We start from the raw sequence: 13,690 nt of genomic DNA on the forward strand, positions 1-13,690 counted from the left end.
AAGTGGTAACTTGACAGATTAACTTGTAAATTAATGGCTTTAAACCTTTCATACAATAGAACATGAGGCACAGCAACCTCCAGTGAGTGCTCGTTCATCTGTGTTACTTTAAATAAATCTGATTTATTTATTTTAAATATCTGTCATAATGTGTGTTTTACATTTAGCTGATTTTGAACAGCATTGATTATTATTCTCTATTTTCATCATATGTCCCAAACAGAAGAGGAGAGTATAGAGACTGTCTGTCTCTCTGAACTCGAAGGTCATCTATCCTTTTTGCAGTTTAGTGTTTTGATACAATGAAACTTAACATAACTATCTGAGTTGTAGAGTAGTTCAGTACAGTTGCTCTACAGCAGAGGTCTTCAACAGGGGGTCCGCGAAATTTTTGGTTGATTAGACAATTTTTTATATTTTTTGGATTTTTAAATTTTTATTCCAACCAATTTTTTTTCCACAAATGTAAATGTATTTAAATACACATTAACATGAATCCAACATATTGTAGCGAACGAATAAATGGAGGCAGAAGACGTTATCTTTCAGTCAGCAATGCACACATTCAGCGACACACAATAATAAAAACATGAATATATGAACCTGTGTATTATTTGAATAGCTTAGTATTGAATGCACAATAACAGGGTAGCTATGTTTATACATGGCACTAGGCCCAGTTTAATATAAAACACAATTTTATACAATATATATAGTAGGGGGTCCCTGCTCCATCTCTCCATCAGTTTGGGGGTCCTTGGCCTGAAAAACGTTGAAGACCCCTGCTCTACAGTATTTGCATTTACTTAATATTTTATTTTCATTGTACTACATTTATTTTATAGTGCTAGTGCTGTTAAGATGAATATACTTACACTAAGATTTGTTTTGTTGAAGCTTATGTTCTTTTACCATAGCACATTTCATTAATTCCCTCAAGCATATCACACATTATCTAATTTATTTGAAATCCTTGATGGATTTTCTTCATTTGGTCAGGAGACTAACTCTGTCTCAGAGAAACAACGATCACTTCAGCTATCAGTAGTGAATTCCTCAAAAAACAGAAATGTCAGTACATACAAATTTAAACTTTACTTCCTATTTAGTGCATTAATCTTGTAGGTATTTGTAGAAACCATTGCTTATTTAATCATCATGTTTTCATTTGAAACTTTCAAACATTAATTCATCAGCATTTATCAGGAACATTTATCACTGATATTTGTGGATATCGGAGCATTATTCTTTATCTGCTCTAGTTTCTTTAATCCCCTCTGATTTTGATCAGTCATAACTTTTTTTAAAACAATAAATGTATTGAGTTTCATTTTTACCAAGACATACAAAGGTATAGACATAACCTGGAAAACAATTGTAACAAAAAACAAACGGCTGACAGCAATCACAGACGATAAAAATGCACAAAAACTAAAAATCAATAAAAAACATCACAAATTATATATATATACTCGAAACAAAATTACTTTTGACCATGGTCTGATCCCTTCTTAAAGGATATATTACAAATGGAACAGTGTCACAAGCCAATGTAGACATCTCTCTCACACATGAAGAATAGTTAAATTACTCAGAATTCCCCTCATCTGCCAGTATTCCACCCACATCATTTTGCTCAACAAAGTCCAAGAACGGTCCCCAAACCTCTTTGAAAGTACCAAGTCTACTCTTAACCATATAAGATATTTTTTCCATTGTTAGGCCAGAAGACATTTCTCTAAACCACCATCCAATACTTGGCCTATTCACACTTTTCCAGGCGAGAGATATCAACCATTTTGCTTGCAATAGGCACATGTCTATAAGTATTTTTACCGCATTCTTTAAATGAGGATTAGTTGGATACAATCCCAGGATAAATACTTTGGGATGGAGAGGCAAATTTATAGACAATATTTGAGATATCATTTGGGCTACATCCTTCCAAAAATCTTTAATTTGATCACAGTCTCACAAACAATGAAACAGAGTCCCTTCGGAGTGATTGCACTTGTAGGATAGATCTAGGTTTACTCTATTTAAACTTATGTAACTTAGCTGGGGTAACATATGTTCGCATTAGCCAGTTATATTTTAGTAATTTAAGCCTAGTATTCACGGCCTGTTTCTGAGCCTTAATACAAATGCTACTCCAATCCTCCAGAGATATGTCCTCCTGGATGTCTCCCTTCCATGAGTTCAATTTATGCACAGAAGATTCAGTTGAGTCAGATATTAGCATATTGTTCAAAGCTGAGATTCTCTCCTTACTGTTGCAACTGGTCAATACAATATTTTCTAAAGTGGACAGAGGAGGTTCTTTTGTATTTTGGTTCTGGGCAGCCATTATAAAGCTCCTTATTTGTAAGTATTTAAAAAAATGTTTTGTAGGAATATTGTGATTTTGAATTAGTTCTTGAAATGATTTCAAATTTCTGTCTTTATACAAGTCTAGAATTTTCCATAAACCTTTACTAGCCCAAAGTTGGAAACCGAGGAAATTGTCGCACCTCGTACCAAACATTAATTGTATTTAAAACAAAGGGGTTCTTTGTTTGTTTCCTTAGTTTCTTGATATCAGCTGAATAGATATACAGATTGAGGGGTAGTTTGGAATTTACTGAAGCCATCTCAATCTCTATCCACGCAGGGATGGAGTCCGAGGTGAAATAGCACATTGCTGAGCGAAGCTGAGCTGCCCAGTAGTACCACTGGATATTAGGCACATTGAGCCCCCCTCCTGTCATATGGTAAGAACAACAGAGACAAGCGAACTCTGGGGCGTCTGTCATTCCAGATAAAAGCAGTGAACATCTTTTTGAGTTTTGGAAAAATGGATGGCGGTGGTGGCAAAGGGATGTTCTGAAATAAGTACAATAATTTTGGGAGAATGTTCATTTTTAAGATGTTAATCCGTCCAATTAAGGCTGACCATCTATCTAACGATTTTGTTATTGAGTCTACGATGGGATCATTGTTGGTTGAAACTATTTTCTCAATCTCTGGCACAATGCGAATCCCAAGATATGTAAAACATTCAGTTGTATTAAAAGAGGAGATCATAGGTGTAGAATCTTCCTTTATTATCATAATCTGTGATTTTGCATTATTAGGGCCCGAGCACCGACGGTGGGAGGCCCTATTGTATTTCGAAGGATTTGTATTTCCCTTTTGGGGCTTTTTCAGGGCCTAGACATGCTCAAATTGTTACCAAAGTTTGCAGGGAATTCAAAACCCCAAAAAGTAATTGTATTCTGGAGTAATTTGAAATGGGCGTGGAAAAATGGCTCAACAGCGCCAGCTAAGGAAAAGCCCCTCAGTTAGCTTTCACCGATCTTCACAAAAATCGTAGCCCAGGTGTATCATGACCAGACAAACAAAAAAGGTCAGAGGTGCAATTGGAAAAAAGCAACAGGAAGCCCGCCATTTTGACTTTAGTGGCCATATTGGCCATTTTCCACATTTTTACTTTGATGTACTTGTCCCAGGGCTTTCATCAGATCAACTTCATATCGAGATGCGTGACATCACAGCAAGATGGAGATGAAAACTAACTCGAATTTCAACTTTTTGTCACACCGTGTGACCGTGGCGTGGCGTCAAAGTTTGATTACACGCCATCAAAACACGAGGTTCTGTATCTCGGACATATTTGGTCCAATCGAGTCCAAACTAGACATGTAAGACAAGAGTCCCGGCCTGATGACATCTACACAGAAATTGTGACTTAAAACCACAGCGCCCCCTGGTGGCAACAGGAAATGTCTTGTTTTTTGCATGTCTTCCACTTGGATGTATTCCTCCGCATCCACTTACTGCAACCATATCAAACTGTGGCAAATGGGTCTCAAGACATAATAATGTAGGCATAAGATTACTGTGACTTTTCGTCAAACGCCATATTAGTGGCGTGGCGTCAAAGTTCATCAACTCGCCGTGACACACGAAATTGCTATAACTTCGGTGTGTGGGTGTATTAGCTTAAAAAATATGTTCCAGTAAAAAACATACAGGAGTGAGAACTACCATTAAGGCAGTTTTAGTATTTCAGCAGGTGTTTATGTGTCATTTCGCTGAGCAGTGTTTCACTTCGCCCACCCTTGTGGTCTATTTGCAGGTGGCAACCGACATCAAGGTGCATTAGCGCCATCTACTGTTTAAATCACGATGGTTGACAAAGATTAAAAGAAAAGAAAAAGAAAATTCACATAAAAGAAAAGAAATCACTACAAAGGCATGAAGTTGATTGTGTGGCTTTATTCGAATTAGACATCAAAGCCGTGTGAGAGGTATATAGGCACACACAGCTTCATCACTTCAGTCACATTAACCTATTGTGAGGAGCACTTGGCTAAAATCTTTGCGTGATTACAGAGATTAACACTTTGTTTATAAAGATTTTAACATTTTGCCGAAACGGACATCAGCTTCCCTGGATAAAACCTAAGTAAGTTGAATTTTTTCCAGCTGACACTTGTTGAATTAAGCAGATTAAGTATTTTATTACAATGTTGTTACAATTTGAGCTGGATGGGAGTAAAACGTTGAGAAAAGATATTTTCATGTGTCATTAGTAGTTTTATCTTCTATATATTTTACTTAGTGTACAATGTGGGCATGATTTTGAATCGTGAACAATAAATATGTAGATATAGTGTTAGGAGTATAGTAATAGAAAAGAGAAATATTTATCGGCCTGTAATGAATCTTTGATTGAAGCAGTACTTTTAGTATTGGCTGATTTTCAAGATTAAAACGACTGAGGTTGATGAACTGGCTGTAAACATTTCTGCTACATACATGGGAACTGTCTGTTTGTGTGAGAGCATACGTGGCTTTGTGTCTAACTTCCTTCTTTTCTATTCTCCTGACAAGTGTGAAAAATCAACAGGAGAACTATTCTGTCACCATGTCTCAAAACAGTGAGTTAGAAATCACTGTAGGAGACCTGATCCCCTCCCCCACTACACAGTACCAGGCACAGAAAATCCTGGGCAGTGGCCACTATGGAGTGGTCATCCAATGCAGGAATGTGACCACCGATGAAACGGTGGCTTTAAAAATGATCAAACGCATGGAAGACATTGACAGCGCCGTGCAAGAGGAGGTCACCCTTCAAACCATGAAGGCGCTCCACTCAGACAGGTTCAACATCGTCAGATTCAACGAGTCATTCACCTACAAGGGACATTACTGTCATGTGTTTGAGCACCTGGATATGGATCTGCAGAAATTCAAGCAGATCAGTCCGGGTCAACACCTTCAGCTGAAGCAGATCCGCCCCATTCTACAGCAGGTTTGTTTTTTAAACTCAAGCTCTTACACTAACTGCTTTGTAGGGTGAAGGGTAAACTTGGTCGCTAAAATGTGTCTGTTATAGTTGTATTTGAGGACATAACTCTGTATCTCATGATTATTATGTTTTTCATGATTTCAGCTGGCTACATCCTTGGAATTTCTGAACAGCGCAGGGATCATTCATGCAGATTTGAAGCCAGATAACATCATGTTGGTGGACCATGTCAGGAAGCCACTCAAAGTTAAAGTCATTGACTTTGGTTTAGCCTTCGATGATCCTGAGGAACAGATCGGTGATCTCATCCAGCCTGTGGGGTACAGGTAGGTAACTGACAGCACATCTGTATACCTGGGACAGCTGTGTTTGCTGTAATTAATTAGACAAGTCCTGTACGCTGGCATGTCAGGTTTATGTCTCAGAAACGGACAGTAACATATTGACAGTAACAAGGAGTTTAGTAAATTTTAAAACCTCAGTAATATGTTTGTGTTTCTTATCCTAAGATCTCCTGAGGTTCTGTATAGAGAACCTTTCAGCGGGGCCATCGATGTATGGTCTCTCGGCTGTATTGCTGCTGAGCTGTCTATGGGCAGCCCACTGTTCCCAGCCTCTAATGAGAATGAATTGGTCAGTATCTGCACTTAAATCACAACAAACACGTACAGTTCTGCCGTGATGTTTGTGTATTTTTAAATCCACACACTTGATTATTATAGTGAGAGGGTTTCCAGTAGAAGTTCACTGATTTCTACTATTTTACTAATGAGACAAATCAGAGACACTTCATCCATATGTCTCAGTAATAGAAGTGCACCTGATGTACATGATCAACAATGTAAACTTGAAGTTAACTAACTCTCACAATGTTGTGTTTTCTCCACAGCTGAGGCAAGTTGCGTTTGCAATTAGAGATCCAGAGCATGAAGGAAACTTCCTACCTCATGCGTTCTGGCCAAGACGCTGGATGGAAGGCAGATTTATGGTAAGAAAGTAGTTTACAACCACTTAGCTGGCTCCACTAGCTCACTAATTATGGTGTCTTTCCTTCAGTCTGTGTTTCTTTCCCCTGTGCCATCCACTGCAAACTATCTCAATGAAACAATTCTTCATTTCAGTCAATAGTTTCAATTCTCGTTTGTGATCAACAGCCTGGATGAATTTATAACAGCACAACGTTTTCATAATCCAAACACGAGGACATGTAACAATGTTGGTTTTCCTCATCTTGTTAAAGGGGACTCATCTGCTCGGGGTAGAAGACGTCCAAGCTGAATACTGTGACCTGCAGTGCTTTTTGGACCTAATGACTCAGATGCTGATGATGAGTCAGTTAAGAAGAATTACCCCCAGCCGAATTCTCCAGCATCCATTCATCACAATGAGCCACCTTCAGGGTTCATACAGAAACAGCCTCTAGTAAGATTGTGCTTAGATGGTCTGTGTAAGTCTGTGCTGATAGACATGGGTAAAAAATATCTGAGATATAAGGTGATTAAGGTGTTTGGCTCAGCAGTTTCATTTGTCTTCCAGTGTGAAGTCATGTAAGGATCTGATGGACATCTGTCAGGATCCAAGCTCTGACGATGGAGGACATGGAGACCAGGTGATCCTTCAAATGTCCCTGAAAGAGGACGCCTCCAGCAGCACTGCCAGCCCAGCCAAGGAGCGCAGCCCTGCTGGGATGAGAGATGAGAAGCATTCAAAAATGAATGCAAAGCGTGGCAACAGGTGAGTGTTTGAAATATCTTCCTGTCTTGATCATTTTATATTGTAGAAGAACAGTTCAACATTTTGGTAAATATTCTTGTTTTTTGCTCAGAGTTTAATGGGAAGAATGATAAAACTCTCATTAACTATGGATCTGCAGCCAAGTGCAGTTTAGAATGTGCATTTTTAGAAATGTCAAATCACTGCTTTAAGATCAAGAATTAAATTATTTTCTTATCCACATCACAGACCAGAAGACTCCCAAGCAAAGGTCAGAAGGAGTGAACGACTGGCGGCCATTCGAAAAGGCACAAGTGGGCAAACGGGCCCAATCAGGATGAGGATGAGAAAGAGACACGATCCCACAGGGATGGGAACCCCTCGACAAAGAAGACAAACATGAGCCTCAGAAAAGGACGGACCTTGTGAGAGGCAACAAAAAGTCAGAAGCTGCCCCCTCCAACTCAACCAATGTTCATTCCCCAAGAAGAGGATGAGGGACGAAGAGGAGGTGCCAGTGTTGGACAAAACCTGCTCATGGAGAGAAGGAAGGTAGAACTTGCCCGTTCTAAAGACTGGAATAGTTTGCGAGTCAGCAGCTTCAGGTTCCTCGGGGTCCACATCAGTGATGACCTGACCTGGACCAACCCCACAGACTCCATCAGGAAGACGGCCAGACAGCGGCTCTTCTTCCTCCGCAGGCTGCGGAGGCTCAACATGGATGCCAGGATTCTCTGCAATTTCTACAGGTGCACCATAGAGAGCATCCTGACTGGCTGCATCACCGCCTGGTACGGCAGCTGCACCGCCCTGAACCGTAAGGCTTTGCAGAGGGTGGTGAAGTCTGCCCAGCACATCACCAGGACGGAGCTACCATCCATGGAGGACCTCTACACCCAGCGGTGTAGGAAGAAGGCCAACCGGATCATTAAAGATCCCTATCACCCCAGCCATAAACTGTTCTGCCTGCTGCCGTCTGGCTGACGGTACCGCAGCATCCGGGCCCGCACCACCAGGCTCAGAGACAGTTTCATCCCCCAGGCCATAAGACTTTTAAACTCCTCCAATCTGTCATAACTCTGCACCTTAGCATATTTGCACTATTGCATATTTGCACTATTGCACACACTTGCACGCACTATTGTTTTTCTTTTTTTCTTTAGGTGTATATATATATTTTAGATATGTATATTTTATTTTAAATTTTGATTGAGCATTGTTATAAGAGAGCCTGTGACCCAAGCATTTCATTGCAAGCGACTGCTTAATGTTATCGTTGTGCATATGACAATAAACTCTTGAATCTTGAATCTTGAATCTTGAATAAGGAGACCGAACTGGACTGTCAAGATATTAATTTGTGTTCTGCTCTTTTTAATCGATGACCAAAACCTTGCGCCACCTTAAGGAATGGGCGTGGCAAAACAACTGACTAGCGCCCCCTAAAGCACAGCCCCGGCACCACGATTGGCCGACATGTACAAAAATCGATGGGGACATGTGTCTTTTCATAACAAACAAATAAGTCTCTTGGATAGATATGCTAGACCAAACAGGAAGCCCGCCATTTTGACTTTAGTGGCCATTTTGGCCATTTTCCACATTTTTACTTTGAAGTACTTGTCCCAGGGCTTTCATCAGATCAACTTCAAATTGAGATGAGTGTCATCTAAACAAGATGGAGATAAAAACTAACTCAAAGATCGATTTTTCGTCAGACGGTGTGACCGTGGCGTTGCCTCAAAGTTTGATTACACGCCATCAAAACACGAGGTTCTGTATCTCAGATATATTTGGTCCAATCGAGTCAAAACTAGACATCTAAGACAAGAGTCCCGGCCTGATGACATCTACACAGAAATCATGACTTAAAATCACAGCGCCACCTGCTGGCAACATGAAGTGACATATTTCATACTTTGATGCACTGCTCCTGGCTGCTTTACAATATACAGCTCAAATGAGCTCAGTCAAGTCATTGTACAAACGAGCCATGAATCGACTGTTTGAAGAGAAAGACGTGGGACCTACCAAAGAAAAAGTAAAAAAAATAATGTAGGAAAGCAGAGCAGATGAAAGCCCACTCCTGCAGTGTCCCATTATATAATCCAAAATTAAACTTTGATTATTCAAAACTGTACAAGATATGAAAAAACTACATACAAGGTAAATAGCTGAAAATCTTTAGACCCGTTTAAAGTTTAAATGAAGTGTCAAGCACAAAGTATGAAGACGTAGGAACATTGCAAAGAGCAGAGAGTTTCTGAAGAGTTATACATACATATATATATATATATATATATATATATATACTGTATCTATATATATTATAATATATATTATAATATATATATATATATATATATATATATATATACTGTATCTATATATATTATAATATATTTCAAAACGTGAGTGTATAATATAGTTTTAAAAAATCTAATCAAATGTCCTGTCCATTGTAATGTACAGGACAGGATTCAAATGATCAAAGGATACGTCAAAATCAGTCCTTTAATCTGCAACTTCAGAGTCAGTCCTTTGATATGCAACATCACAGTCAGTCCTTTGATATGCAACATCACAGTCAGTCCTTTTATCTGCAACATCACAATCAGTCCTTTTATCTGCAACATCACAGTCAGTCCTTTTATCTGCAACATCACAATCAGTCATTTTATCTGCAACATCACAGTCAGTCCTTTGATATGCAACATCACAGTCAGTCATTTGATATGCAACATCACAGTCAGTCCTTTGATCTGCAACATCACAGTCAGTCCTTTTATCTGCAACATCACAGTCAGTCCTTTGATATGCAACATCACAGTCAGTCCTTTGACCTGCAACATCATAGCCATGTGGATTCCCTCAAAATCACATTTAGCAAGACATCCCTGTTAGATAGTGAAGTGCACACCGAAAGACTAGCACACGTTTTTGAGGAGCTTTTCTGAGACAGGATGGCAGAAAGGTACAAAATGCAAGAAGAAACCTGCGACCTGCTGATGACCACGAAGCAGGATCATTCCCTTAATGCACTGGTGCGTGATAACTTGAACCAGCTGCGATACTGCTTTGACTCTATGGATGAAAAAATCGCAGCAGAACAGGAGCCTCTGCAAAATGACGAGGTTTCCTTTAAGGAGCTGCCGCAGAAGATGGATATGGTGGCGTCTTTACAGGATGAAGTGGCTCATAAGAATTGCATTATCCGAGAATAGGCAAAAATAATTCAGTACTTCAAGGCTGCATTTACAGAGATGTACGAATGCTACCACCACCTCCCAGACCCTGAAGTGGACGCCGGTGACCCTGAACCCGAGGTCCCAGACCCTGAATCCGAAGTCCCAGACCCTGAAGTGGACGTCGGTGACCCTGAACCCGAGGTCCCAGACCCTGAACCCGAGGTCCCAGACCCTGGACCAGAGGTCCCAGACCCAGAAGTGGACGTCTCTGACCCTGAACCCAAGGTCCCAGACCCTGAAGTGGACGTCTCTGACCCTGAACCCGAGGTCCCAGTCCCTGAACCCGAGATCCCAGACCCTGAAGTGGACGTCTCTGATCCTGAACCCGAGGTCCCAGACCCTGAACTCGAGGTCCCAGACCCTGAAGTGGACGTCTCTGACCCTGAACCCGAGGTCCCAGTCCCTGAACCCGAGGTCCCACACCCTGAACCCAAGGTCCCAGACCCTGAACCCAAGGTCCCAGACCCTGAACCCGAGGTCCCAGACCCTGAAGTGGACATCTCTGACCCTGAACCCAAGGTCCCAGACCCTGAAGTGGACGTCTCTGACCCTGAACCCGAGGTCCCAGTCCCTGAACCCGAGATCCCAGACCCTGAAGTGGACGTCTCTGATCCTGAACCCGAGGTCCCAGACCCTGAACTCGAGGTCCCAGACCCTGAAGTGGACGTCTCTGACCCTGAACCTGAGGTCCCAGTCCCTGAACCCGAGGTCCCACACCCTGAACCCAAGGTCCCAGACCCTGAACCCAAGGTCCCAGACCCTGAACCTGAGGTCCCAGACCCTGAAGTGGACATCTCTGACCCTGAACCCAAGGTCCCAGACCCTGAAGTGGACGTCTCTGACCCTGAACCCGAGGTCCCAGTCCCTGAACCCGAGATCCCAGACCCTGAAGTGGTCTTCACAATTCTTTTACATCATCAACTGCTCATAGTGATGAATTTAGCCTATAGTGATCATTTACAGGATGTGCACGCAGCTTAAGTGTCAGGCAGTGTGCCTGTGCCAGTGCAGGAAGGTTCCACATGGGAGAAAGCACTGAAGGCTGTGAAGTGTTTCCTGGGGTTGACAATAGGGTGGCCAAGATTCAGCGTGAGCTGGCCACGGCGACCCCCGCCACTGGCTAGTAGACTTTCAATCAGGATTTATAATTCATCGCAGCACAGAACCAGCACTGTTAAAAGTTCCTGATGACCTTTTCATGGCATCAGATCATGGATTTCTCTATTCTGGACTTCTCTATTCTCGAGTCTCTATTCTCGTCCTGCTGGATCTTAGTGCAGCATTTCAGATCAAATAGACTTTATTGTCCCATAGGGAAATTTGTCTTGGGCCAAAGTGCTACAATAGCTGCAGAAGAGAACATTGTAGAACAAACAACAAAAAAACGTACACAAGAACATATCACTCAAGACCCAGAATAATAATGCAGAATAAAAGTCAGTTGAGTATTGCACCTGCCCTAAAAACACTTGAAATGATAAAACACTAAAAAGATATACCAAGATAAACAAGATGAAAAACTGAAACTGGCATTAAAACTTAAAAACCAAAGTGGGAGACACGACGACCCTGAGAGACACTGAACTGAGCTGCAAAGCTACACGTCCAGCAGAAACTGCTGGAGTATTTAAGTTGTACGTTGTGTGTTTATTTGGAGTGAATAAAAAGATACTGAAAAGCGAATGGTTTGTCTCTGGCTGTGGTGAGACCTCGGTGGCATCGTCAATTGCCACAGCTGTTTATATGAAATGCAACACCAATGGGTTTTTATTAACTTCTTTTTAAAATCAAGTGATAATTGTGTACTCTGAAGTTTTATTTCTTTCATTGCTATTCTTCAGTCACATCATCATCAGTAAGCAGGACACATGGACAGAGTGACTTTGTTTGTTTGTTTGGATGATGACATTACCACCAATAAGCTATTTTCTTTATTCATCCTTATTATTCATCCACACACACACACACACCATAACGGCATTTGGTATATTTCCAGGGGTATTAAATCAACAAGATAACATATGTAATTATTTCAGCTCTAGAACTGCATATTTTTCATGTTCGACCAAACCAGACAGATCTTGTTTCACTAACAAAAGGACACTAACAAGAACCTCAGACTATAGTTTATTCGTTATAGTCTATGATTAAAAAATATAATTTTGTACTATAGGTCACACTGAAAAATATATTAACATAATTACTGTGACATAACCCAGGAGTTCCCATACTTTTACATGCCAAGGACCCCCATATAGCATTAGCCTCTGGCGGGGACCCCCCTGTTGCAAACCTTTTTTAAATTATGGTTACATTATGATGGCAAATAACAAAAATCAAACATACAGCTTATTGATTTGTGAGCTTTTGCTAAGTGCTTTTGTTTCAGGTGTCGTTCAAGTTTAGATGGCTTTAAAGACTCGTTGGCGAGGATCTCGAGGCAGAGAATACATTTGGCCGCATTACGGCCATTCTTACTTTCTGTGGTAAAGCCATACTTTATGTATGATGGCTCATAACTCCGAGTTTTAGATGCCCAGGTTGTATTCCATGGTTGTGGCTCTTTTGCAGATGAGTCATCTTCAGTCTGGTCGTCTGATAGTCTTTTTCTTATAAAAAATGTGTCCATTTTAGCCTTTAGCAGGAGGTAGCTAGATAGTTTTCAGGTGCACAGCAACTTTCTGATGTAGCAGCTGGTCGATTCTGATTGGCTTGAGTGGTTTTTGTTTTTGTTTTTTTTATTAAAGGATTGGCATTTGAGAAAAAAAAAGATTGGCATCGAAGGACACATAGATTTCTACATGCAGTGATTAATAACATCTAAAAAACATATATTAGGGCTGTATGATATTAGGAAAACATGTGATAATGTTGTTTAATATCGCAATAACTATATGGTTTGCGATAAATAAACATAAACCGGGAGAAGGCGCACAGCCCGGCCGCAGCGCTACCAAGTCCGGGGCAGACACAAGAGAGAGCCGAGCACAGCTCTACTATGTCCACTCACCCACAGTGTTAATTTGGGGTCTTTTCAAACATGTTTTTCTTTTTACACTCTTTAGCGGCTCTGTCAGTAGTTTACTGCTCCTCTCACAGAGAGAGGAAAAGAGCGAGCGAGCGGCTGATGAATGCGCAGCGTCTGTGTGTGTGTTTGTGCGCTGTTACTTTTCCTTCAGGTTCTGGGATCATAAATAACCTTCACAATTCTTTTGTATAATCAGCCACTCATATTGATGAATTTAACTCGGGAAAACGTGATCACTAGAAGTTTCCAAAGTAGAGTTTAGTCGGAGGAGGCGAAGCGAGATTTGACGGAACCACGTCGCTCCGTCAAATCAGTTTTATTCAGATTCACTGACGGAAAAACCCGTCAATGATCTGAATGTCTTCAATAATTTATCCGGGGCAGCAGGGCTCCATCTGATCGGCCAAA

The sequence above is a fragment of the Hippoglossus hippoglossus genome, chromosome 3, assembly GCF_009819705.1.
Source record: "Hippoglossus hippoglossus isolate fHipHip1 chromosome 3, fHipHip1.pri, whole genome shotgun sequence".
Taxonomy (NCBI): Eukaryota; Metazoa; Chordata; class Actinopteri; order Pleuronectiformes; family Pleuronectidae; genus Hippoglossus; species Hippoglossus hippoglossus.